General features: G+C 38.2%; 1 long non-coding RNA gene across 1 annotated transcript in view; it reads right to left on the bottom strand.

Moving 5' to 3' along the window:
• LOC132535862 (uncharacterized) overlaps positions 1–26171 on the bottom strand; it is a 794128-nt gene that overhangs the window by 276358 nt on the left and 491599 nt on the right. The window lies entirely within an intron of this gene.

The following is a 26171-nucleotide window of genomic DNA, read 5'->3' as shown; positions in this document are numbered from 1 at the left end:
GTAGTCCCTACCATTGTTGATTCACAATGAGGGCTAGGACCTTTAGGGTTCCACAAAGGGGTCCATTATGTTGTTCCTGATGGATATGACCAATGGCACTAGAAAGAGAGATATATTAGAGGTTTAGGCCCATCATGTCTGTGTGGGAATCCCAGGATTCCCTGACAAGGGCCCTGGGAAATGAGGAAGCCTGGTAGCCAAAATAGCCATCATTAAAGTATGCTGGTCTCTTGCCCTTATCCAGCTTTTGTAGTCCTTACTTTGTCTGACAAGGATAGCCTTGGAGTGATTGAGGGGTGTGAAGTAGGCAGTAGATGAGGAGAATATCTAGGTCTACGTAGAAACTATTTTATTTCCTACTTGCTTGTTGCACTTGTTTGGTCACTGAAAACTGTTGTGCACTTTTGCTTTAATGTATATATTTTCCCCTAACTTATGGATACATGTGTACATGTGCTCTGTCTCTTGGGCCCTGGTTCATATCTATGTGTTTATAAGTATAAATTAATATTAACAACATTCTCACCATCAAAGGTCTATGTCCCAACCCCCACCCTCCTATAGTGAAGCTGAGAATCTACCTTTGACGCCCCCCCCCCCCGACTTTTTACTTTGGTGCAGTACTCCAAACTCAGTCAAATTATGTTTTGCATTTCTCTTTCTGTCCTTCTTTCTCAGCTTCTGTTTATGAGTGGGATCATCCCATACTCATCTTTCTCTTTTTGACTTATCTCACTTAGCATGGTTCCTTCTAGCTCCATTCAGTATGGGTTGGAGAAGGTGGGTTCATTATTCTTAACAGCTGAGTAGTATTCCATGGTATATATATATACCAGAACTTTCTCAGCCATTCATCTGTTGTTGGGCACCTGGGTTGCTTCCAAGTTTTGCCTCTAGGGTTATGGCTAGGGCTCGGTGCCTGCACTAGGAATCCGCTGCTCCTGGAGGCTATCTTCTTTCCATAGTTGATATTGTTGATGTAGTTGCTGCTGTTGGATTGAACATAGAAATTTAGAGAGGAGAGCAAGATAGCGAGGGGGAGAGAAAGATACCTGTAGACCTGTTTCACCGACCAAGAAGCGACCCTCTTGCAGGTGGTGAGCCAGGGGCTGAAACCAGGATCCTTGTGCAGGTCCTTGTGCTTCACACTATGTGATTTAACCCAGTGAGCTACTGCCTGCCCACCACAGTTTTTTTAAATAGCCACTCATCTGTCCTTCCCACAAGAAATTCAATAATGTCCTGTTCCCCTCACATCTTCTCTAACATTTGTTGTTACTGTTTTTTCTTTTCTTTTCCTTCCTTCCTCCTTCCTTCCTTCCTTCCTTCCTCCTTCCTTCCTTCCTTCCTTCCTTCCTTCCTTCCTTCCTTCCTTCCTTCCTTCCTTCCTTCCTTCCTTCCTTTCTTTCTTTCTTTCTTTCTTTCTTTCTTTCTTTCTTTCTTTCTTTCTGTTTCCTTTTTTTTTTTTCTCACCAGAGCACAGCTCAACTCTGGCTTATGGTGATGCAGGGATTGAACCTGGGACTTTGGAGCCTCAGGCATGAGAGTCTGTTTGCATAACCATTATGCTATCTATGTCTATTTTTACTGTCTTTTCTAATATGTGACATTCTCACAGGTATAAAGTGGTATCTCATCATCTTTTTTAACTTATTTTTTTATTGTTTTGCCTTCAGGGTTGCTGCTGGGGCTCCGTGCCTGTACTATGAATCCACTGCTCCTGGAAGCTATTTTCCCCCTTTTGTTGCCCTTGTTGTTTGTCATTGATGTTGTTGTCCTTGTTGTTGGATAGGACAGAGAGCAATCTCATTATGGGTCACAGAAGGTGGAAGGTCTGACTTCTGTAATTGCTTCTCTGCTGGACATGGGTGTTGGCAGGTCAATCCATACTCCCAGCCTGTTTTTATCTTTCCCTACTGTGGTAGAGCTCTGGAGAGGTGGGGTTCCAGGACTCATTGGTGAGGTCATCTGCCCAGGGAAGTCAGGTTGGCATTATGGAGTCATCTGCAACTTGTTGGCTGAAAAGCACTAAGATATAAAGCAGAACAATTTGTTTAATAATCAGGAACCTAAATGTAAGAATATAGCAGATGAGATTTGGGGTCTTCATGTTAGAAGAAGCTAGGAAGTCTATTTTAAATACATTCCAAGGGGCCCATGACTTAAGGAGTTTTTGCCTGAGCCCTATGGCTAACATACAGGTCCTTTTAAAACAAATTTTCTGGAATTCATTAGTGAATTCATCTCATCCTGGACCTTTTCTGTTTATTGTGGGGGTATATTTTACTCTCACTCAAAAGATAGAATAAAATTTGAGCAAGGGAGGCCACTCTTCAGCACCATGCATAGGAGACACCCCAATAATTAGCATTTTCAAAGCAGATCCTCTGATGATTCCATCACCAATGATCTGCTTATCTGTGGCTCATTCTGGAAAGCATTTCAAGACAAGGGATAAGTATCTAGGCTTGAATGATGTGTCTATTGTTATAATCAGTGTTCACTCTCTAGGCTAATTGTTCCCTTTCCTGCCACATCTTGTCCCTTATACTCCTAGAGTAATCTTTCTGTGATGCAATCCTGAGTTTCATAACCTTTTGTGTAATACTCATTTGTGTAATTTTTTCATTTTCAAAATATAACCATATTCTATAATATGAATTTAAAGATCATTCATAATTTTGCTTCTATCTTAACTTATTTTCATGCTGCTTTTCATTTACCTTTTTTCTTTTTTATTAATATATTTTACTTTAATGAGATAGAAGGGCAAATGGAGACACAGAGAGAAAGATAATACAACAGGGAGTGGAGGGAGACAGAGAGAACAGAGCACTGCTCAGCCCTGACTTATGGTGGTGTGGGGAACTGAACCTGGGACTTTGGAGTCTCAGGCATGAAAGTCTTTTTGCATATCCATATGCTATCACTTCCATCCTTCTCTTTATTTTCACATCTTGGGTAGGGTAGACACTGGTCAAATACCTATTTCCTTACTACAAAAGTTAAGGGATATAATTTGTCATATTTAACTGAAAGATTTGAGATTATCTCAGATGCTAAAAAATATACCTAAGAGAAGTAGAACTGTTTCCAAATATTGGGATATCAGTGTCATGTGGAATATTTGCTTTGAGTAACCCCAGAACCAAAAGGAAGCATATGTCAATTTTGGAAAGATGAAATGATCTATACTGAAAAATGGCAAGTTCCTTGTTACTTGCAGTATTTCAGAATTAATGTAATTTTGTGGTCACTTGGCAGTATTGTGAAAGTACTCAAACTTGGGGTGAAATTTGGAAGAAATCATTAAATCATAAGATTTTGAATGAATAATATAAAGATGTAGGGGAGAAATAAAGAAAAAGAATTCTCTATCCTAGTTCAGTAAGACCTTCACTTAATTGTTAATAGATTCTTGGAAACTTCATCTTTCAGTAACACATGATGAAAATAGGTCTGTGGATGACTTTAATTTCATTCTTGAGCAGACAAGAATTATTGTTTTTCATCAATATTATGTTGAACAAAACTATGCTATTTGAAGACCTCCTATATTGTTATTAATTTTTATCCTAGACACTATTTGTGGGATATCTTTTTTCATAAGTATAAAGTGGAATATAAAGTAGAACAAGATAATATATATACATATATAGTTATGTGATAATAAATAATTTGATTTAGCTTCTTAAATGTATATAGGTCATCAATAAAAATATTAATTCTCATTATAATTAGAAGTGTGGCAATAAAGGCTTAGACCATCTCCCATCTGCACCCCATAAAGACCCTGGGTCCATACTCCCAGAGGGATAAAGAACAGGAAAGCCAATGTGTCCTGGAGCTCCACTTCCCCAGAGCCCCACCCCACTAGGGAAAGAGAGAGGCAGGCAGGGGAGTAAGGATTGACCAGTCAATGCCCATGTTCATCAGGGAAGCAATTACAGAAGCCAGACCTTCCACCTTCTGCATCCCACAATGACCTTGGGTCTATATTCCCAGAGGGACAAAGAATAGGGAAGTATCAAGGGAGGGGTTGGGATATGGAGATCTAGTGGTGGGAATTGTGTGGAGTTCTACTCCTATTATCCCATGGTTTTGTTAATGTCTCCTTTTTAAAATAAATTTAAAAAAATTTTAAAATTAAGAAATCCCAATGATAACTACATAAATAAACTTTGTCAACACAGGAAAAAAAAAAAAGAATAGGAAAGCTATCAGGGGAGGGGATGGGATCCGGAGTTCTGGTGGTGGGAATTGTGTGGAGTTATACCCCTCTTATCCTATGGCTTTGTCAGGGTTTCCTTTTTATAAATAAAAATAAAAAAATAATAATGTTTGCCTGAATGAATGTCAGATATATAAATTTTTGCGACAGGAACTAAAGAAGTATTCTAGAGAACATAAATAAGTACACCATACAAAAATTTAGTAACTCTTCAGGTCAATTTAATATGTACAAAAATGTTCATTGGGGGGAGTCGGGCTGTAGCGCAGCGGGTTAAGTGCAGGTGGCGCAAAGCACAAGGACCAGCATAAGGATCCCGGTTCAAACCCCGGCTCCCCACCTGCAGGGGAGTCGCTTCACAGGTGGTGAAGCAGGTCTGCAGGTGTCTATCTTTCTCTTCCCCTCTCTGTCTTCCCCTCCTCTCTCCATTTCTCTCTGTCCTATCCAACAATGACAACAACAATAATAACTACAACAATAAAACAACAAGGGCAGCAAAAGGAATAAATAAATAAAATAAATAAATAAATTTAAAAAAATGTTCATTGGGACAAAACCATGAGAATCTAGAGTAAAACTATAAATTAGATAGCTTATTTTGCTGAGCTAAAACAAACAAGAAAAGCTAACAATGCTATATTATAGTCATTGGTTCAATAGTATTTTCACAGTAAGTCAATAACTATTTTTCTTATTGTGTTTCTACATAAAAGACATGAGTAAAATGTGAGACTAAGTAGGAGCATCTTTTTGAGTATCCCTTTATGTATTTCTTTCCATTTCCTGTTTAATAAGGACATTTAAATATTTTGATTTGTGTTAATTTTTAATAAAGCCTTTAATGACTTAGGATGCTAACAAAGTGCCACAGCTCTGATTTCAAAAATAATTTTCAGGGGGGCTCTGTGGTGGCACACCCAGTTAAGTTCACACATTGCCTTGCACAAGGACCCAGGTACAAGCCCCTGATCCCCACCTACAGGGGGAATGTTTCATGAGTGGTGAGGCAAGTCTGCAGGTGTCTACCTTTCTCTACCCCTACCTCCTCTCCCCTCTCAATTTCTCTCTGTCTTGTCAAAAATGAAAACAAAACAAAACAAAAACAAAAAACAATCAAACAAACAAACAAAAAAACCCAAAACAAACCCCAGAAATTTCAGTAGCTATTGTCTATTCAAGACTTACCTTCTCCATAGTTCTTGAGTTATTTTCTTCAATAGGAGTAAAAAGGACATGACTACTTTAAGAGAAAATTTCTCCCAAGCATGAGCTGCTTGCTGTTGTTTGCTTCTTCCCCTTCTGCTGCCTGAAATACAACTGTTTCGGACTGTCTCATTATTTTCTTTTTAAAAAAAAATATATATATTTTTTAATTTATTTTATTTATTTATTTATTTATTCCCTTTTGTTGCCCTTGCTTTTTTATTGTTGTAGTTATTATTGTTGTTGTCGTCGTTGTTGGATAGGACAGAGAGAAATGGAGAGAGGAGGGGAAGACAGAGAGGAGGAGAGAAAGATAGACACCTGCAGACCTGCTTCACCGCCTGTGAAGCGACTCCCCTGCGGGTGGGGAGCCGGGGTTCGAACCGGGATCCTTATGCCGGTCCTTGTGCTTTGCGCCACCTGCGCTTAACCCGCTGTGCTACAGCCCAACTCCCTGTCTCATCATTTTCTTTGTCTCTTTGGTTTCATTTCTTCCACATCCCTATCTCTTCTCCATCTCTCAAACTACATAAATAAGTTCCTGGGATATAATGTCTAGCATAGTGATTATAGTTAACAATACCGTAGGGTATAATTGAAAATTGCTCTGAGAAGAAAGTTTTAATCAACACCAAATTAATAACAACAAAATGGCAACATGTTAGATGAACGATGTGTTAACTAACCTCACTATGGTGAGCATTTCTCAATATATATGTGTATGAAATCATCACAGCGTACACCTCAAACTTACACAATATTTTCTATCATTATACTTTAATTTAACTGGGGAAAAATCCTGGCAACAAATAATGAAAGACAGCATTGGCTTGAACAGGAAGCTTCTAAGGCCTAACCTGTCACTGACTTTGTGTTTAACTTAAGGAAATTTGTTCACCATTTCTGTTCTACAAAGATAATATTATATGGTTCCAAAATTTGACTTAAAGTAGCACACACATAAGCTAGTTTTCTGCATCCACCACAAAACTTGAATCATTTTACAACTCTAAAATTTCCTCCAAGAAACTTAGTTATCACTGTGGAATGGTGCCTTCACAGCTTCACATATGCATCAGTGATTTTCCCCCCTTTTACTTTCTTTTTCTTTCTTTCTTCCTTCCTTTTTTTTTTTTTTTTTGCTTCCAAGGCTATTGCTGGGGCTTGGTGCCTGCACTATGAATCCACTACTCCTGGATGCCATTTTTCCCTTTTTGATGCCCTTGTTGTTTATTGTTGTTATTATTATTATTGTTATTGCTGTCTTTGTTGTTGGATAAGACAGAGAGAAATCGAGAGAGGAGGGGAAGACAAAGGGGGAGAGAAAGAAGACAGACACCTGCAGACCTGCTTCACTGCTTCTGAAGCAACCTCCCTTCTGCCTGCAGGTGAGGAGCTGGGGGCTCGAACGGGGATCCTTACTCCAGTCCTTGTGCCACGTGCGCTTAACCTGCTGCTACCGCCCACCCTACCCCCTTTTCTTTCTTTATGATAGAGAATGTCAGACAGAGGTATATAGATAAAAGGATAGACAGACAGACAGACAGATAGATTAGATAGATAGGTATATATATACATATATATACATATATATACATATATACATATATATATACATATATATACATATATACATATATATACATATATATACACATGTATATATAGTCAGGAACCTGTAATACTGCTCCATTTCTTATGAACCATCTCCCTACTGGAGATCGGGGGACTTGAACCCTGGATTTTGCAAATGGCAAGATGTACTCTCTACTGGATGAGCCATCATTGGGCCCTGAAACTTGTTTCTTTTAAAGAACACTTTTGTATGTATTAAATATTACAAACTTGTGCTAACAATATCAAATGAACCTATGGTGTAAAGTTCTTAGTAATGTTTAATATCTGAGCACACTTAAAATCCACTATAAAATGCAATAATAGTCACTAGAAAAGAAAAAAGCTAATTTGGAATATTTTTTCTTATTCTTAATGAGAAACAATTATATTAATGCTAGATGGATCACCTGATAATATCTTGAAGGAAAGAGGATTTATTTCTCACCTTCCTTGTGCAAAGTACAATGCTAGGTATTTGTTTATATTATTTAAGGTAAACTTCAGAAAGACTTGCTAAGGAAGATGTTTCTTCCTACACAAGGTGAAGAAACTAAAATTTAACTAAGTTACAGAAGTAGCCTAAATTTACACATCCATGTAGTGGCAAGGCTGGGGCTTGACTCCAGATTTAAAATGTATGTGCTAACAATATTATAAATACAATAAATGCTACCAACTTGTACGTTTTAAAAGATTAATGAAGCTATGCTTGTCTTACCTTAGAAAGCAAACAAAATCCTAAGAATGAAAAAAAGTGGTTCCCGGAAGATGGCGGACTGAGAAGCTGCTAGTGACTTGAGCTCTGACCACATCTTCTGGAAACGGTAGGATTTTCTGCCTTTAGTAGGCCAGTCAATAAGGGGTCCTAGCGGTGACACCAAGGAGGTGACTAGAACTTAATTTGGGTTAAAAAATAGAGTAGAAAAAAAGGGGAAAATTTTTTTTTCTTTTAAATTATTAATTCCAAAGCACACCTCCGACCCCTTCCCCCCCCCATAACCAGTCCCTGGGGATCAGTTCCTAGCAGGCTCCCCTGCTGAGCTTCTTTCTTTACCAAGATTCCTGTCCCACCAGGGAGTATCATTCATTCTAAGTCTATTCTCTTCTGAAACCTCTGGCCTTTTTTCTTTCTAAGTAGCCACCCCCCCACCCCGCATAGCTAATTAAATAATTTTAAAAAATAAATAAATAACTCTTTCCTTTCACCGCTCTTATATTACTGTTCTTTTTCTTATATTTTCTTTTTTTCTCTCTCTTTCTTTCTCTCATTCTTGTCATCCTTTCTTCCTTAATCCTACAGCTTTCAAAGCCACAGGACCCATCCCCCACAGCACCAAACAGTGTGCTTTTTTGAATTCACTGATACACATTTGGGAATTATTTTTGGGAAGAATTCTGACTCAGAGTGGACTCTCACTGCGAGTATCTCTGCTCAACTTCCCTTCCTCCTTTAGCTACCTCTAGAATATACAGTGGATAGTAGATTTGCATAACTGTCTATTTCAGCTATCCTTGTCTAGTCCTGAGGTTTTATTTTTAAATTTTTTTCTCTTTCTTAACAATCAGCTGCCTCTGATCATGAGGATTGAGGTAATCTGGGACAGGGTTTTTTTTTACACTGCTCTATTTTATTATTAATATTATATAAAGGCATATATCTTCCCCCCCCTTTAGGTTGATTAGAATTAACTCTTAGGGTATCTTTCCTTGCTAAGGTAGTGGGCATCTTATCTATTGTGGGAGGAACTTGTCTCGTTACTCCTACCTCCTCTACAGACTCTCCCCTTGCTCCTCATCCTAGCTAATTAAAAAAATTAAATTTAAAATAAAGTAATAAAAAAAATGTTCCTTTCACTGCTCTTTAATTACAACTCTTTTTCTTATCTTTTCTCTTTTCTCTCTCTTGTTTCTTTTTTCTTTTTTTTTTATCTTGTAATACACTTCTTCCTTCCTTCTTCTTTGCCTTTCTGAATTTGTGAATTATTTTGGGGAAGAAATCTGACTCAGAGTGGACTCTCTATGTGTGTATCTCTGCTCTATTCCCTTTCCCCTCTTGTTACCCCTAGAATATACAATGGATAGTAGATTTGCATAACTGTCTATTCTTGCTATCCCTTCTTTCTTTTCTCTTTCTTCTTCACTGGGATTTGGTTACTATTTTTTCATGGACTGGAGACATTGTTTGGCTAACTGGTAGTGATTAAACTGCTTCAATAATTGCTTCAGTTGCTACTGTAATTTCTGAGGTTGGTGAGTGCAATTGTCATAAAGGTATTTAGTACAGTGTTGCTTGTACTCAAGACACAACAACTGAGGAACAACAGAGCATAAAAAAAGAAACACATAAATAAAAAAAAATGGGTAGATCAAAAACAAATAAAAATGCTACTCCAATGAATGAAGACAAGAGCCCAGAAGAAACTACAAATCAGCCAGAAGTAACCATAGATGAGAAAAGTGTGCAAGCAATAATAAACTTATTAATCACAGAAATGAAAACAACATTGGAGGAAAGGAATATCAGTATTAGGGAAACAACAGTTGAGACCCCCAAGGAAAATACTGATTATCTTGAGGCAATTAGAGAACTGAAAGCTGAAATAGCTGTAATGAAGAAAGAAGTTGAGGCAAGGGAAAGCAGACTAACAGAAGCAGAAAACAGAATTAGTCAGACAGAGGATGAGTTAGAGAAAACTAAGAAAGAGGTGAAAGAGCTTAAAAAGAGATTGAGAGACACTGAAAACAACAACAGAGACATATGGGATGATCTCAAAAGAAGTAACATTCATATAATTGGCCTGCCAGAGGAAGAAAGAGAGGAGGGGGAAGCAAACATTCTAGAGGAAATAATAGAAGAAAACTTCCCAGACCTGAATAACAGAAAGGACATCAAGATTCAAGAGGCCCAGAGAGTTCCAAACAGAATCAACCCAGACCTGAAGACACCAAGACACATCATAGTCACAATGAGAAGAAGTAAGGATAAAGAAAGGATCCTAAAGGCTGCAAGAGAGAAACAAAAAGTCACATACAGGGGAAAACCCATAAGATTATCTGCAGACTTCTCCACTCAAACTCTGAAAGCCAGAATAGAATGGCAAGCTATCTATCGAACCATGAATGAAAAAGGGTTTCAACTAAGGACAATAGATCCTGCTAGACTTTCATTCAAACTAGATGGAGGGATCAAAACCTTCTTAGACAAACAACAGTTAAAGGAGGCAACCATCACCAAACCGGCCCTGAAAGAGGTTCTAAAAGACCTCTTATAAACAAGAACATCAGTATAATACTTGCAATATATGAGAGCAAACAAAAAAATTTTTTTTGAACAATGGTACTACAATACATTAAATCCATAATATCAATAAATGTCAATGGCTTAAACTCACCCATCAAAAGGCACAGAGTGGGGGGATGGATCAAAAAACATAACCCAACCATATGCTGCTTGCAAGAATCCCATCTGTCACAACAAGATAAACACAAACTTAAAGTGAAAGGATGGAAAACTATCATACAAGCTAACAGACCACAAAAAAGGGCAGGAACAGCCATTCTCATCTCAGACATGATAGATTTTAAATTAAATAAAGTAATAAAAGATAGGCAAGGACATTACATAATGATTAGAGGATCAATCAGCCAAGAAGACTTAACAATTATTAACATCTATGCACCCAATGAGGGACCATCTAAATACGTCAAGCACTTACTGAAAGAATTTCAAAAATACATCAATAGTAATACAATAATAGTGGGAGACTTCAATACCCCACTCTCACACTTAGACAGATCAACAAAGCAGAGAACCAACAAAGATACAAGAGAATTGAATGAAGAGATTGACAGACTAGACCTCTTGGACATTTTCAGAGTCCTTCACCCCCCAAAACTGGAATAAACCTTCTTTCCAAATCCACATAACACATACTCAAGTAAAGACCACATGTTAGGCTACAAAGACAGTATCAATAAATTCAAGAATATCAAAATCATCCCTAGTATCTACTCAGACCACAGTGGAGTAAAACTAACATTTAACAACAATCAGAAAATTATTAAAAGTCACAGAATTTGGAAACTAAACAATATATTCCTTAAGAACCAGTGGGTCAAAGAGTCACTCAAGCAGGAAATTCAAATGTTCCTGGAAACAAATGAAAATGAAGATACAACCTATCAAAATATGTGGGACACAGCTAAAACAGCACTGAGAGGGAAACTTATAGTCATACAATCACATATTAAACACCAAGAAGAAGCTCAAATGAACGACCTTACTGCACACCTCAAGGACTTAGAGGAAGAGGAACAAAGGAACCCTAAAGCAACCAGAAGGACAGAAATCACTAAAGTTAGAGCAGAAATAAACAACATCAAAAATCAGAGAACCATACAAAAGATCAATGAAGCCAAATGTTGGTTCTTTGAAAGATTAAACAAAATTGACAAACCCCTAGCCAGACTCACCAAACAAAAAAGGGAGACGACTCAAATTAAGAGAGTTGTAAACGATGGAGGAGATATTACAACCGACACCACAGAAATCCAGAAAATCATGCGAAACTTCTATGAAGAACTATATGCCGCCAACCTAGAGAATCTGGAAGAAATGGAACAATTCCTAGAAACATATGCCCTTCCAAAACTGAACCAAGAAGAACTACAAAATCTAAATGCACCAATCACAGACAAAGAAATTGAAACCATTATTAAGAATCTCCCCAACAACAAAAGTCCTAGACCAGACGGCTTCACAAACGAATTCTACAAAACTTTCAGGAAACAGTTAGTACCCATACTTCTTAAGCTTTTCCATAAGATTGAAGAAACAGGAATACTCCCTTCCACCTTCTATGAAACCAACATCACCCTGATACCAAAAGCTGATAGGGACAGAACAAAAAAGGAAAACTACAGACCAATATCTCTGATGAACATAGATGCCAAAATATTAAACAAGATCTTGGCCAACTGGATACAGCAACATATCAAAAAGATTGTTCATCTCGACCAAGTTGGATTCATCCCAGGAATGCAAAGCTGGTTCACCATCTGTAAGTCAATCAATGTCATTCACCACATCAATAAAATCAAAGCCAAAAACCACATGATTATCTCATATATGCAGAGAAAGCCTTTGACAAAATCCAACATCCCTTCATGCTCAAAATTCTACCAAAAATGGGAGTAGAAGGGAAATTCCTCAAGATAGTGGAGTCTATATATAGCAAACCTACAGCCAACATCATACTCAATTGACAGAAGCTGAAAGCATTCCCCCTCAGATCGGGGACTAGACAGGGCTGTCCACTGTCACCGTTACTCTTCAACATAGTATTGGAAGTTCTTGCCATAGCAATCTGGCAAGAGAAAGAAATCAAAGGAATACAGATTGGAAGGGAAGAAGTCAAGCTCTCACTATTTGCCGATGATATGATAGTATACATAGAAAAACCTAAAGAATCCAACAGAAAACTACTGGAAGTTATTAGGCAATGTAGCAAGGTATCAGGCTACAAAACCAATGTACAAAAATCAGTGGCATTTCTTTATGCAAACACTAAATCTGAAGAAGACATCTAGAAATCACTCCCATTTACTGTTTCACGAAATCAATAAAATACCTAGGAATACAGTTGACCAAAGAAGTGAAAGACTTGTATACTGAAAAATATGAGTCGCTACTCAAAGAAATAGAAACTGATACCAAGAAATGGAAAGATATCCCATGCTCATGGATTGGAAGAATAAATATCATCAAAATTAATATTCTCCCCAGAGCCATATACAAATTTAATACAATACCCATCAAAGTTCCCCCAAGCTTCTATAAGAGAATAGAACAAACACTACAATCATTTATCTGGAACCTGAAAACACCTAGAATTGCCAAAACCATCTTTTGGGAAAAGAAACAGAAGTGGAGGCATCACACTCGTAGACCTTAATCTGTATTATAAAGCCATCATCATCAAAACAGCATGGTACTGGAATAAAAATAGGCACACAGACCAGTGGAACAGAATTGAAAGCCCAGAAATAAATCCCCACACCTATGGACATCTAATCTTTGATAAGGGGGCCCAAAGTATTAAATGGAAGAAGGAGGCTCTCTTCAATAAATGGTGCTGAGAAAACTGGGTTGTAACATGCAGAAGAATGAAATTGAACCACATTATCTCACCAGAAACAAAAATCAACTCCAAATGGATCAGAGACCTGGATGTTACACCAGAAACAATTAAATACTTAGAAGAAAACATTGGTGGAATACTTTCCCACCTACACCTCAAGGACATCTTTGATGAGTCAAACCCAATTGCAAGGAAGACTAAAGCAGAAACAAACCAATGGGACCACATCAAATTGAAAACCTTCTGCACATCCAAAGAAACTGTTAAACAAACAAAGAGACCCTTCACAGAATGAGAGAAGATCTTCACATGCCATATATCAGACAAGAAACTAATCACCAAAATATATAAAGAGCTCAGCAAACAGCACCAAAAAAGCAAATGATCCCATCCAAAAATGGGCAGAGGATATGAACAAGACATTCACCTCAGAGGAGATCCAAAAGGCTAACAAACATATGAAAAACTGCTCTAGGTCACTGATTGTCAGAGAAATGCAAATTAAGACAACACTAAGATACCACCTCACTCCTGTAAGAATGGCATACATCAAAAAGGACAGCAGCAACAAATGCTGGAGAGGTTGTGGGGACAGAGGAACCCTTTTACATTGCTGGTGGGAATGTAAATTGGTACAGCCTCTGTGGAGAGCATTCTGGAAAACTCTCACAAGGCTAGACATGGACCTTCCATATGATCCAGTAATTCTTCTCTTGGGCTTATACCCCAAGGACTCCATAACACCCAAACAAAAAGAGGTGTGTACTCCTATGTTCATAGCAGCACAATTCATAATAGCTAAAACCTGGAAGCAACCCAGGTGCTCAACAACAGATGAGTGGCTGAGAAAGCAGTAGTATATACACACAATGGAATACTATGCAGCTATTAAGAACAATGAACCCACCTTCTCTGACCCATCTTGGACAGAGCTAGAAGGAATAATGTTAAGTGAGATACGTCAGAAAGATAAAGATGAGTATGGGATGATCCCACTCATCAACAGAAGTTGACTAACAAGATCTGAAAGGGAAACTAAAAGCAGGACCTGACAAAATTGTAAGTAGGGCACCAAAGTAAAAACCCTGTGGTGAGGGGTAGACACGCAGTTTCCTGGGACAGTGGGGGGTGGGAGTGAGTGGGAGGGATGGGTCACAGTTTTTTGGTGGTGGGAATGGTTTTTATGTACACTCCTAGTAAAATGTAGTCATATAAATCATTAGTTAATTAATATAAGAGGGGAAAATTAATTGTATGTCTCGAAGTTTTATAAAACACAAACTGAATCTTTTTAATATATAGGCTGTGTAATTGATATGCAGACTCTCTCAAAAGCCTAGACCAAGTAGATCAGAAGCAACCAACAGCACAGCTATATATAAGATACTGGGTACTGTACGGCAAACCCTAACAAAAGGACTTTTCAAAGTTAACCCAATTTCCAAATAATGTGATGATAACATTAACTATCGATTGTCTTTTGGAACCCTAACACATCAGGAACCTCACATCTCCACTATAGAGCCTCTACTTCCCCCTGTCCTGGAACCCTTGGAGAGAGCCCACTTTCCTGTATGCCTCTCCCAATCCATATCAAATAATATTGCATCTGCCGATCACAACCTAATCAACACAAGGATTGACACCTCAACATGCTTCATTTCAGACTGTGTCCAGAGCCTTCACGTGCGGAATGACAACCCTTCAGCTTCATTACTTGGGTGAGACCTTTTCTTTCATAGTATACTCTAATTCCATCTCAGGTGGTTCACTTTCTAACAAAGTTCCAAAACTTAGATATACACCAGTTTCTGTGAGAGAGAGCATATGTTCACATGTATCCATAAACCACTGCAAAATATATACCTGAAAGCAGAAGTACACTAGAGTTTGCAGTGAGTACCCCCCTAACACTTCCTCTCCACTATTCCATACTTTGGGCTCATGATTGCTCAACAATTTGTTTGGCTTTGTATGTTAACTCTCTTTTCAATCACCAGGTTCCAGATGTCATTAGGATGCTGGCCAGTCTTCCCTGGATTGAAGACCCCACCAATGTGTCCTGGATCTCAGCTTCCCCAGAGACCCACCCTACTAGGGAAAGAGAGAGGCAGACTGGGAATATGGACTGACCAGTTAACACCCGTGTTCAGCGGGGAAGCAACTACAGAAGCCAGACCTTCCATCTTCTACAACCCACAATGACCCTGGGTCCATGCTCCCAGAGGGATAGAGAGTGGGAAAGCTATCAGGGGAGAGGGTGGGATATGGAGATTGGGTGGTGGGAATTGTTTGGAGTTGTACCCCTCCTACCCTATGGTTTTGTTAATTAATCCTTTCTTAAATAAAAAAAGAATGAAAAAAAGTACTTATAGTCTGCATCATATTAACCATTTTATAATATGTAAATAAAATTTTGGTATACTGGACAATGCCTTGAACTCAGTTTTCTGATTAGTCAGTTTTGTGACCTTGACAGCTGGTTCTCCCTAAGAGTTCAGTTTTTCTACATATAACACAAAGAAAATATGATGGATTATTATTTTTTTAGTATTTATTTATTTATTCCCTTTTGTTGTCCTTGCTGTTTTATTGTTGTAGTTATTATTGTTGTTTTCATTGTTGGATAGGACAAAGAGAATTGGAGAGAGGAGCGGAAGACAGAGAGGAGGAGAGAAAGATAGACACCTGCAGACCTGCTTCACCGCCTGTGAAGCGACTCCCCTGCAGGTGGGGAGCCGGGGTTCGAACCTGGATCCTTATGCCGGTCCTTGTGCTTTGTGCCACCTGCGCTTAACCCACTGCACTACAGCCCGACTCCCAATGGATTATTTTTTAATTGATTTAATAATGAATGACAGGATGGTAGGATAAGAGGGGTACAATTCCACACAGTTACCACCACTAGAGTTCCATATCCTATCCCCTCCATTGGACGCTTCCCTATACTTTATCCCTCTGGGAGTATGGACCCAGTATCATTATGGGTTACAGAAGGTGGAAGGTCTGACTTCTGTAATTGCTTCTCTGGTGGACATGGGTGTTGGCAGGTCAATCTATACTCCCAGCCTCTTTCTATCTTTCCCTACTGTGGTAGAGCTTTGGAGAGGTGGGGTTTCAGGACACACTGGTGAGGTCATCTGCCCAGGGAAGTCGGTTGATGTCATGGAGTCATCTACAACTTGTTGATTGAAAAGCACTAAGATATAAAGCAAAACAAATTGTTTAATAATCAGGAACCTAAAGGTAAGAATATAGCAGATGAAATTTGAGGGTCTTCTTGTTGGAAGAAACTAGGAAGTCTATTTTAAGTATATTCCAAGGGGCCAATAACTTAAGGAGTTTTCTCCTGAGCCTGACAGCTAATATGCAGGTGGGCTAAAGGTATTTTCTGGGGAGATGGTGTCAGAGTTGAAATAGGACTAGAAAGCTGTAGCAGGGAAGAGAGTATCTCCCAGTTGTGGGAAAAGTATATAAATACCATTAATTGTAAATCCCATCGATCTAATTTGGGGCTCATAAAACAATGTAAGCGGTACCACCTCAACATACTTCACTTCTGATGGTGTCCTCTGTCCAGAGATGCCAGGCATGGGATGTTAACCCTTCAGCCCCAATACTCTGGTGAGAACTTTCCTAGCTCATAGGACTCCTTAATTCCATTTTAGGTGCACACTTCCTAACAAAGTTACAGAACCTAGATATAGACCAGGGCCCATGGGATAGAGCACATGTGCACATGTATTAATAAGTTAGGGGAAACATATACCTTAAAATAAAAGTTCACAATAGCTTGCAGTGACTCAGTAAATGCAGCAAACAAGAGAAAGACCTAAAAATGATACCATAAAGTGTTTAATAAAGTCGTTTCTACTTAGACCTAGATACCCTCCTTACCTACTTCCTATTTCACTCCCCTCAATCATTCTAAGGCTAACCTTGTCAGATAAAGTATGGACTACAAAATCTGGATAAGGGCAAGAGACAGGAATACTTTAATGATGACTTTATTGGTCTTTACCAGGCCACCCCATCATCCAGGGCCCTAGTCAAGGAATTTTGGGATTAGATATTACGAGCCTACACCTCTTTCAGATCCCTCTCTCCACCATCATTGGCCATCTCTATCAGGAACAGCATTGTGGACCTGCCTCTGGGCCCCTACAGGACCTTGCCCTCAATGTAGAACAACAATGGTAGGGACTGCTCCACTCTGATGGAGTGTTACTCGAGGAAGATGGGCCCTGAAATGAGTGCAGCCTATAATGTTCCTGGCTGTGACTGACCATGGGATGCGAGCTCAGACCTACAAGGATGCAGAGGTTACACAGGCTCCTGTGCTGAATATGGATAACTTCTAGATGCCCTTTTAACAAGACTTAGGCTCTAGCCTTTATTGCCCTCTTGTGGATGAAAGCTGAACTGTTACTGTTGAGATTCAGAATAATCTGTATATAAAAATACCAAGAGGGTATCTAAGTAGATACTATTTCATTGTGAACTTCATACTGACTTACTGTATACTATTGTGTACTTTTGCTTCCGGGTATATATTTTGCTCTTAATTTATGGATACATGTGAACATATGCCCTACCTCATGGGAGCTGGTCTATATTTAGGTTTTGGGACTCTGTTGGGAAGTGAACCACCTGGAATGGAATTAGAGAATTCTATGAAAGGAAAGGTCTCACCTGAGTAATGAGGCTGAAGGGTTGACATTCCATGCCTGATGTCTCTGGACACAGTCTGAAGTGAAGCATCCCTAGGTGGTACTAGTTGCGTTGATTAGGTTGGGATCAGCAGATTTGATATCATTTGGTATGAACTGAGAGAAGCATGCAGCGAAGTGAGCTCCACTCTAGACAGGACTGGGGAAATATAGGCTCTATAAAGGAAGTGGGAGATTCCTTCTGTCTTAGGATTTAAGAAGACAATAGATAATTATTACTATAATCACATTATTTGGCAATTGGGTTAACTTTGAAATATCCCTTTTTTAGGATTTGCTAACATACACAACATCACCATGTTTTATGTCCTTTGACATTATTTGTATATAGCTGTGCCACCAGTTACTTCTGTTCTCCCTGGTCTAAGATTTTTTTGTTTTGTTTTTTCATCTTTCACAGATTTATTTTTTAATTTTTTATTTATTTAAAAAAGGAGACATTAACAAAACCATAGGATAAGAGAGGTACAACTCCACACAATTCCCACCACCAACTCTCCATGTCCCCTCCCCTCCCCTGAGCTTTTAAGAAAGACAACATATCAAAGACTCAGCCTATGGTCTGTGCATTAAAAAGTTTGAGACATTCAATCAAGTTTTCCCCTCTCATATTAATTAAATAGTGATTTATATGACTACAAATTAATAGGAGTGTACATAAACACCATTACCACCACCAAAAGACTGTATTCCATCCCATCCCCTACCACCCCTTCCCCTGCCTGCCCCATGAGGACGAACATTCACCCTCACCCTCACCCTCAAGCCAGGGTTTTTACTTTGGTGCCCTACTCCAAATTAAGCCAAATCCTGCTTTGAGTTTCCCTTTCTGTTCTTCTTTCTCAACTTCTGTTTATGAGTGGGATCATCCCATACTCATATTTATCTCTCTGACTTAGCTCACTTAACATAATTACTTCTAGCTCCATCCAAGATGGGTCAGAGAAAGTGGGTTCATTGTTCTTAATAGCTGCGTAGTATTCCATTGCATATATATACTACAGCTTTCTCAGCCATTCATCTGTTGTTGGGCCTGGGTTGGTTCCAGGTTTTCGTTTTTTATGAATTGTGAATATAGGTGTACATACAGCTTTCATTGCCTTTATGTTACTCTTTCTTCCTTTGCTTTCCTTTCCTTTTTTTTTTTTTCACCAGAGCCCTGTTCAGCTCTGGTTTATGGTGTTGCAGGGGATTGGACCTAGGGCTTTAGAGCCTAAAGCATGAAAGTCTCTTTGAATAATTATTGTGCTATCTACCTTTGCTCTCTGTTTCTTTTGTTTCTTAGTTTTATCCTATGAATGTATATAAGTTTTATAATCAGAAATGAAGGCATAGTTTTAAAGTGTCTATTGGTGACATTGTTTTCCAATCGGAAACAATTCAAAGGTTATCAGCAGGTCTGTTGATAGCAGCCAATGCCAAGTAGTAAATCACAGGACACACCTCTTTGGACATGCTCTTTCTAAGGCAGCGAGGAAAAGTGAGATAGAAAAGAGAAAAGAGATGAATTTGTTTTTTCCTTCCTCACAAATGTACCACAAGAAGACATGATTTGTATTTTTACTCTAATCAATACTGCTAATGTTGAATTAAGAGCTCTTTATTTTTTTACTAATGCAGTATTTTTCAAATTATCTTATCAGTCAATTAGAGGAAGAACTAGCCAGGCATGTCTGCTTAAAACTCAGGACCCAGAGGATTAAAGAATAGGAAAGCTATCAGGGGAGGGGATGGGATAAGGAGTTCTGGTGGTGGGAATTGTGTGAAGTTGTACCCCTTTTATACTATGGTTTTGTCAATGTTTCCTTTTTATAAATAAAAAAGAAAATAGAAACAAACAAACAAACAAAACTCAGGAGGTGAAGCTATAGTGAAGCTTATTATATATTCACCTGTAATTCATAGACAATGAAAGGAATTTGTAGATAGCTGATTAGCTTGATTTTGATGATTATCTCATAGTGGATAGTATACAAAACCACAGGTTGGACATCTTTATTATAAGACTACATTTTTTCTTTCTATACTTCTATAAAACTGGGAGGAAAAAAAGAGTCCAGTGTGAAAGAAAATCATACAAATGTAATATGTTTTTATGTAATATGTTTTTAAGACATTTTATTTACCTAATTTTGATAAGAGAGAAATAGATACATAAAATACAAAGAGACATTAAAGAAATGCTCCACTCTGGCTTATAGTGGTTCTGGGGATTGAACCTGGGACTTCAGAGTTAAAAGCATGAAAGCTTTTTTTCATAACCACTATGCTTTCTTCCCTGCCTATAATGCTTTACTTTACTTTATTTTTATTAGTGATTTAATAAAAATTTACAAAAGTATAAGATAATTGGGGTATAATTCCACACAATTCCAACTACCAGAGTTCTGTGTCCTTACCTCCTCCAGCAGAAACTGCAATCGTTCTCCCAAGGTCACAGATATGGGTTGACCATCTATCTATATCTACCTCTCTATAGCTACAGCTTTTTTTCGCCATTGTTACTCACTTTTATGGCCCTGACTTTTTTTTTTCTAAGTCACAACAAAACTGTTTACTTCTTCCTAGTTTCCTTCCTTTTTTCCTCTTCTCTCTCAGATAATTGAAACAGTGCCTGACTTCCTTTGGTGTTTTCCAGATTTTCTTCTCGTTCAGTGATGATATAAAAACAAACATTATTGGTGACAAATGGTCTGGTTCCCAGTGTAACTGGGGTTCAGAGCCCTCTGGTTATCTTCCTCTATCATTTTCCCCCTCTGAGAGTATGGACCAAAATTTTTTGGGAGTGCAGAAGGAAGGAGTTATGGCTTCTGTAATTGTCTCTGCTGAATATGGATGCAAGCTGGTTGATCCATAGCCCTAACCTGTTTCTGTCTTTTTGTAGTAGGGGTGGAGTCTGGAGAGGTGAAATTCCAGGAAACATTGGTGAGGTCATCTGCTCAGGGAAGTCAGAGTGAAATCATGATATCATCTGCAACTTGGTGACTGAAAGTCAGTAAGATATAAAGTAGAACAAAATGATTAATAAATAAGAACTAAAGGGTAGGGGTAGATAGCATAATGGTTATGCAAACAGACTCTCATGCCTGAGGCTCTGAAGTCCTAGATTCAATCTCCCACACCACCATAATTCAGAGCTGATCAGTTTTCTGGTTAAAAATAAATAAATAAATAAATAAATAAATAAATAAATAAGTAAGTAAGTAAAATAAACAAGAACTAAAGAGTAGGAATACAGCCCATTGGATTAGAGACCTTAGGTTGGAAAGAAGGTAGAATGCCTATTTTTGTTATGTTCCTAAGGGCCCATGACTTTAGTAATGTTTGCTTGGGCTTGATAGTTAACATGTAGGTGGACTAGAAATATTATCTGGGAAGATGGTGTCAGAATAAAGGTTAGAACTTGAAAGCTGGATTAGGGCAGAGGGTAGTTCCCAAATTTTCTACACAGAGTCATATACAAATTTAATGTTATGTCTATTAGGACCCCATCAATTTTCTTTAAGAGAATAAAATAAAAATTACAATCATTTTCTGGAACCAGAAAACACCTACACTTATGGACATGTACTTTTTAGCAAGGGGGCTCAAACTATTATGGAGAAAGGATGGTCATTTCAATAAATGGTGTTGCGGAATTAGGTTGAAATGTGCAAAAGAATGAACCATTCTATCTCACCAGAAATAAATGTCAACTCCAAATGGATAAAGGACCTGACATGTTAGATCATAAACTATGAAATACTTAGAGGAAAACATTGGTGGAATACTTTCCCATCTAAATCTCAAGAAAATCTTTTATTATACAAACTCAATTGCAAGGAAGACTAAAAAAAATTAACCAGTGGGACTATATTAAATTGAAAAGCTTCTACACAGCAAAAGAAACCATCACCCCCACCCCTGACAGATGAATGGCTGAGAAAGTTGTGGTAAAAATACACCATGAAATACTACTCAGCTATTAAGAATAATGAATCCACCTTCTCTGATCCATCTCTTGCCCTTTTCCAGCTTTTGTAGTCCCTTCTTTGACTGACAAACTTAGACTGTCTCCCAGTTGTTAAGGCTTTGAATGTCATTTGTTGTATCCAAGCCAGTATTAGGTTTACAGAGTCTGGCCACAAGTTAGAGAGTAAATAGACCTAGGTTTTTAGTATGGTCTAAGTTAACCTCAAACTTCTTTTTTCCCAGGACTCCCTGACTAAGGCCCTAGGTGATGGGGTGGCCTGGTAGTGACTAAAGAGTCATCATTAAAGTATGCCAGTCTCTTGCCCTTATTCAGATTTTGTAGTCCTTATTTTGTCTGACAAGGCTAGCTTTGGAGTGATTGAGGGACGTGTAATAGGAGGTAGTTGAGGATGGTATCCAAGTTTAAGTAGCAACTCTTTCCTTAGGTAATTAAAGGTATCTTTTTAGGTCTTTCTACTTGCTTGCTTCATTTCTTGACTCACTGAAAATTATTGTGCACTTTTGCTTTAAGGTATAAATTTCCCTCTAACTTTTGGATACATGTATATATGCCCTATCTCATGGATCCTGGTATATCTAGGTTTTGAGATTTTGTTAAGAAGTGTGCGATCTGAAATGGAATTAAGGAGTCCTATGAGCTAGAAAAGGTCTCACCAGAGTAATGAAGCTGAAGAGTTGACATTCCATGCCTGAGTCTCTGGACACAGTCTGAAGTGAAGCATGCTGAGGTGGTACTGCTTGCATTGATTAGGTTGAGATGCTGATTCTAATAAAGGCTTTCATATGGACCACTACTGTTCTTTACTTGATATATAAGTGATGATATACATATAATTATTTTGCCAGTATACATCTTGGCCAATTGTATACAGCGCTTCTTTGAAAGATTGGCAAGTGGTGACAATATTTTTGATGCCTTGTCAGAAGAGATTAAAAGATGGAATAATGAAAGTATATCTTACTTATAGTTAGTTGGATAGCTAGAGTGAATTAGGGCAGTAAAGTAGGGGTAGGAGAAAAAGATGTCTAGGTCTAAGTACTAAACATTTGATTAGAAAAATTTGTGATGTCTTCTTTTTTTTTCTTAGTTTTCCACTGCATTTACAGTACACTGTGTCCTATTAAGTGTGCAATAACATTTTGTCTCTAAATATGTACCTATCGAAATTTAGAATACTTTATTGCTCAGATATGCTAAGCATCATCTGAAGTAAATTGTATTTTTTTGTCTTGTACAAAATGTAGCATCTATGAAGAGTAGTAAAGTAAAATGAAATAAAATGAGTTATGCCTTACTAATTATTTTTTTTAAGATTCAAACTTTTATTATTTTTAAAAGATTTTATTTGTTTATTTTTTTATTTTTTTTTTTAAATTTTTTATTTAAGAAAGGATTAGTGAACAAAGGCATAAGGTAGGAGGGGTACAACTCCACACAATTCCCACCACCCAATCCCCATAACCCACCCTCTCCCATGATAGCCTTCCCATTCTCTAGCCCTCTGGGAGCATGGACCCAGGGTCGTTGAGGGTTGCAGAAGGTAGAGGGTCTGGCTTCTGTAATTGCTTCCCCGCTGAACATGGGCGTTATTTGTTTATTAATGAGAAAGAGAGGAGGAGAGAGAGAAAGAACCAGACATCACTCTGGTACATGTGCTGCTGGGGATTGAACTTAGGACTTCATGCTTGAGAGTCCAATGCTTTATCCACTGCACCACCTTCCATACCACATTTACTTTTTATTTTTCTTTTATTATTTACATTTAATTACACACACACACACACACACACACACACACACACACACACACGTAGAGATAGAGAGAGAACAGAGCACTGCTCAGCTCTAGTTTATGATGGTGCTGGATATTGAACCTAGGATCTCATAGCCTCAGGCATGAAAGTCTTTTGCATAATCATTAGCTATTTCCCATCTCTTTTTCTCCCTTCCTTCCTTCCTTCCTCCCTTCCTTCCTCCTTCCCTCCCTCCCTCCCTTCCTTCCTTCCTTCCTTCCTCTCTCTCTCTCTCTCTCTCTCTCTCTCTCTCTCTCTCTCTCTCTTTTTCTTTCTTTCTTTTTGCCTCCAGGGTTATCCCTGGGGCTCAGTGCCAGCACTATGAATCCACTGCTCCAGGCAGACATTTCCCCCCACTTTTTTTGGACAGAGAGAAATTGAGAGGGATGGGGGAGATAGAGGAGAGAGAAAGATAGACACCTGTAGACCTGCTTCACCATCTGTGAGGTGTTCCCCTCTGAAGGTGGGGAGTGGGGGCTTGAACCCAGATCCTTGTGCAGATCCTTGTGCACTAAGTGTCACTGCCCAACTTCCTCCCATTTATTTTTATAAGAAAGTGTGTGTGTGTGTGTGTGAGAGAGAGAGAGAGAGAGACAGAGACAGAGACAGAGAATGTGTGTATCTAGAATAATGCTTAGGATTGGCATATAGGAGTACCAGAGATTAAACCTGGGAACATTGGAGTTTCAGGCATGCAAGACCTGTATTCATACTCTGAAATATCTCTTTAATCTTGCCTATGTTATTTCTTATGAATGAATTGTCCCACCAGGATATGCATCAGCTAGTAAAACAATAAAGATAAAAATCAGATTTCTTTTTTTTTTAAAGCAGATTTCTGATTTTAAAAAAGTGGATTGGGGAGATACTTGGAAGTGGCACACTTAGTTGAGTGCACATGTTATAATGTACAAGGACCTGGGTCCAAGTCCCCAGTCCCCACCTGCAGGGGAAAAGCTTCATGAGTGATGAAACAGTACTACAGGTATCTCTCATTCTTTCTCCATCACCCCTTTTAATTTCTGTCTCTATCCAATAAATAAAATTCATTTCCATAAGAGAGGGGAGTTGTATGTGCCAGAGTACTGCTCAGCTCTGGTCCACAGTGTGGTGCCAGGGATTGAAACTGAGACCTAATATTTATAAGCCCTGTGCTCTACTGCTGATCGGTTGCCTCCATGTAGCTTTCTACTTTAAAAATATGTAAATCTTTTTAAGAGATTTATACACCTATGCTTTTCTATAGCCTGAAAATTGCATCATTTAACCTGACCAAAAGGGTTCTAGGTATGAACCCTTATGTTCTGATAATTTGCTAAAGGATTATCCTCAGTGATGGGAAAAGTATATATGACATTTTTCCTCCTGCTATGATTTCAACTGCCCAAAGTTCCATTAGGCAAAAGTAGAGGAAGGAGAGAAGACAACTAAATCTTGACAGATGAAATTAATGTAATGAAATTATATGAGATATATACCTGTGAATTAAATCACTATGCATATTGAAGTCATTTGTTGCTTAGCCAACAGTTTATTTAACAAGCCTATCCTTTACTTTCTGATTTACTTTGCCTATATTTTCATGTTTTCCTAAGCTGTGGACAGCGCAGCAATCAAGAAAATATAGGGAAACTACCATACAGCCCAGAAATTCCCCTTCTGGATATTTTTCTGAAAAAAATATGCAAACATTAGCACCAAAAGTTATACCCATTGCAATGCTTATTGCAGCATTTACAATAGTTAAAATACAGAAACAGTTAATGTTTCTGTGATAGATGACTGGATAAAGAGGATATGATATATTTATACAATGGGATAATCAGCTATTTAAAATGATGGAAGTCTACCATTTGCAATAAAAAGGTTTGGGAGAGTATGCAAAGCAGTCAATCTGAAGGAATAAAACAAGTATTGGATGATTTTGTCCATGTGTCCAACATAGGTGTGTAAAATGGACAGACATAATAAAATAAAAAAATACATCATTAGGGCAGAGGGTAGATAGCATAATGGTTATGCAAAGTCACTCTCATGCCTGAGGCTCCAAAGCCCCAGGTTCAATCCCCTGCACCACCATAACCCAGAGCTGAACAATGCTCTGGTAAAAAAAAAAAAAAAATCATTAAGCATTGACAGTGGAACTAAGTTAAGGGAAAGAGTTGGGAATAAAAGATGGAAGGGTGTTAAATAAAGGTGGTTTTACTTGTTAAAACAAAAACGAGAAGAGCACAAGAAAGATTATGTGTGTACTGTTTATTTTATAATAGGTTAGCATTAGTATTGTAATAAATAAATGATGTGAGGAATCATGATCCAATTTCCAGCCCCTGATATTCTTCATGCATCAAAAAGAGACATAAAAAGAATCTTCCCTTCTTAATTTTCTGAGTTTTTTTTTTTTCCAAATTACCAGAAGTGTCTGGTAGTGGTTGTTTGGAACATGGCAAAAAACAAAAAAATCCAGAGGCCACATGCAGGGCA

The sequence above is a fragment of the Erinaceus europaeus genome, chromosome X, assembly GCF_950295315.1.
Source record: "Erinaceus europaeus chromosome X, mEriEur2.1, whole genome shotgun sequence".
In the NCBI taxonomy this organism is placed as follows: domain Eukaryota; kingdom Metazoa; phylum Chordata; class Mammalia; order Eulipotyphla; family Erinaceidae; genus Erinaceus; species Erinaceus europaeus.
Note: the sequence above shows the minus strand (reverse complement) of the source record. Positions and strands in the feature narration are given on the sequence as shown.